Below are 3,584 nucleotides of genomic sequence, written 5' to 3'. Positions count from 1 at the left end.
TTCCACAACTCGAGGAATTAAACGAAATAGCCATGGGCAAATTATAGTTTAGGTTGATATTCTAGGACAACACAAAATTAACAGAAGCGTAAAAAAAGCCGTGCCGGTGGACCCGTTTTTTCCCCTGCTTTTGGAAGTATTTCATAAATGCAGCAAATTGAAATAATATTATACGGCAAACTAGGCATTTTTTATTTATCCTGCTGACCATTTTATAGAAATGAGTATGCCACATCCATGAGAGTCCATTCCTAGAGTTATAGTAATTCTGAGCTTTGAAGAGAATATATTTACTTTTTCCCTGTCCGCTACTCCCAGCTCCAATTCCGTACGAGTTCTCATGTATCCGATTTTATTTTCTATTATCATCACAGTAATAAACTCAATATTTGATTATAATAACGGAAGGTCTATTTGTCAACTAAACTCTTAGGTATGTGAAAGTCAAATATTCAAAGTCCCCCTGTTCTGATATTTTGATTTCAAATCTCATCGCTTAGCTCGCAATTGGGTAATGGATAGGTGTCCCTCGGGGTCAAAACCTGGAGACATTTAAACCTGGAACCATTTAGGTACATAGCCTAACTCTCTACCCACTAGAGTACCACCCTTATTTTATTTTCCAGGGGTCTGGAAATATCTACCAAGTATTAATGCATATTTATGGACGTAATCACGGATTATCCATTTAAAAATTTACTTCAGCAAATTTTCAGATACTTCTGTTCTCTTCAGGCCCTCTCGTTCCCGTCCCGTTCTCTCAGCCAGTATTTTCTATTTAATGTAACAGTTGCGTATCCATGAATCCTGTTTTCAGGGTTAATGAATCCTGTTTTCAGGGTTAATGAGATTTAATTTTAAATAGATTTCGAAATAGTAATGGAAATTAATACGCGCTTGTAATATAGCTCTTACCGAAATCACATGTTACCCCCGTTTTACAAGAGAGCTATTGAAAATGAGGATGGGAAAATGGGAACTAATTGGTCGTCCATCGAAAAAATATCGTTATCTCTACCAAATTTGAGAAGTGGCAGTTGGTGTTGTGTGCTACATATTTCGAGAAATCGGCACTTGCTCTACGAGATATTTCATTAAATCGTGTAGTATCTACTATATCTAGTACACCGAGATTGAGTATATAGACATATGATTAACATTAGCATACCGACGATATTCTAATTTACCTTATATATAGTAACATATTTGCACTTCTTGGGATTTTAACCTTCTCAATCTCTGCGAACTCAGAATATCATGCTAAAAATGTTCATAGTGAATATTGTCTATTCATGATATTTATAATCCACGTCGTCATACCGGCGAACAGATATCGATCTGTTCAGCACATAAATATCCAAGGGAAGTCAATAGGCCGACCGACGACGACATAACGAATAGAAACAACTGTTTGATGTATCCTGCAACGTATGCTTTTTGCTGTGCATAAATAGTTGCCTACCCTTCAGGATATCACCAGGTAAGCTGAACTAATCGAGTTATTAAATTTATGATGCAGGCGGGACAGCACGAGGGGAGGTGAAGTTCAGAGGTGACAAAAGGGGAAGTTTTTTCCGTAAACAAGAATTCCATTTGATGTTCCGTATCAAACTGCGAAACTTAGCTAGTTGGCGAATGAAATTGCTCGTACTACTTGTGCGCCGTCGAAGTCGGGATTCAACTTAAGATCTATTAAGTCCGTAATCGTTGACGGCACAGTCGGCCATGCTCCAGATTCCTAAAAAACTATGTGGTTCATAAAAAGTTGCCGCATAGAACTATGGTCACACATTTTTGAAGAACGATCCTATTCCAAAAAGTTCATTTTATTGCGGAAAGTTCATGAAATGAAATTTTCGCAATTGATAAAAGTATTCACAATAATTAATAATTCGACAAATATGAGTTGATATTTAATATTTAAAATGGACTTAACAGAATGAAATGATCAACAAAAATATTAATGAGATATTTCACAGGAATTTCCGTGATCAATAGTTCAATCCAAAACACAGACAAGTAAAGGTACGAGTAATTTAAAATGAGATATTATTACACTTCGCAATCCCTTATTCACTCTGCATTGCTCAAATATATTTTACGTGCAAATTCCAATGAACCATAAATCCCTGGGGGATGCGGGCTATCTGGTATCTGAAGAGCTAATGTTTCGCAAGAATGGCCTGTAAATTGGAAAGCAAACTTCATCATGACTGTTTTTATTTTTTTTAAATTGAACTAATTTCAAATGGAGATTAAGCGACTTTAAATATGTAAACACTGGTGATCGAGAAAGAGGTTGATAAACGACCTAACCTACCAGTCCTAAGGGTACAAATGTGATGTCTGCATGGAAGAGTTGACGGCCTCTTAGGGTTTAGATTGCCATTTAAATTGTGATTAATATTTTGATAAATGAGAAATTTTTCCGATTTTAACCAATATGATATAGTTTTTCATTTATCTATGAAATATTTGTGAAAAAAGTATCGTATATAACAAACATTTGTAGTTAATTTTTACATTAATCGGCTCCTTTGAAAATACAGCTTTATAATTGATAGATATTATTTTAATTAAATGAGGAAAACTATGATAAACTTAAAGATTTTAGTTAAATACATAAAATTTAAAATGCTATAGATTTAAATGTATTTACTGCTATCTAATCTATTCGTAAAATAACGTTCTATTTCTCGATAAGAAAAATCTGTTGAATAATTATAAATATCAAAAGTATAACAGGAAAAATATATTGAACAATATATTTATTGCCAACAAACTTTTCATTGAATGCCGCAGTGATAGAAGTATTTAATAATATCGGAATACTTCAATCACCTCAAAAGATCTCAACCAAAATAAAATAAGTAAAATCTACTCTGTTCATTAACATATTATCATTGAAAGGATTACCAATATTCCTTGGGATTTTAGCAAAATGGATTTAATTCAAAGTATAATTGTCCGCTAGAATGTTTTACCATAAGCGCTACCACCCCAGTTAAACTCTTCATATATTTAAGTATAAGTAATCGAGCCTTGGCCCTACAAAATCAAAAATCCAACAGATATAATCAATCTAGCATTACATCAATAATCATTAACTTTAGCCATTACAACTTTCGGATCCCAGTCATTAGACAAATAAATAAAGTATCATAAGCCTTATGATAACCAAACAAATAATCTGCAATGATATCATTTAAGTATAATCCCTTCAGCCTTTAGTAAATAAAAAACACTAGAATATTTGTCTATTACCATTACTTAAACCATGATGCCTAGCAGAAGAGGGGTCCACTATTATTGTACAATCGTTGCCATAATTCTCGAGTATCTTCTTCAAAAAAATTTAAGAATCATTAATAAATTGAAATAAGAACAAGAATATTGCACTGATTGAATTCTACAAACCAAAATCTAAACCGTGATAACTCATATCATTTATCTATCAGGTACCAGTAAACCAGTTTTCAAGCGACTTTATTAGACAATCGATTGTGTGATTGCTTGGACGTACTGCCAATACAACAAGAATATGTTCCCGCGGTATTACTCCATGTTCACATGCGATGTTGTCC

Source organism: Hetaerina americana, unplaced genomic scaffold (genome assembly GCF_022747635.1).
Source record: "Hetaerina americana unplaced genomic scaffold, ioHetAmer1.1.p SCAF_211, whole genome shotgun sequence".
NCBI lineage: Eukaryota > Metazoa > Arthropoda > Insecta > Odonata > Calopterygidae > Hetaerina > Hetaerina americana.
This window is presented reverse-complemented; position numbering follows the sequence as displayed.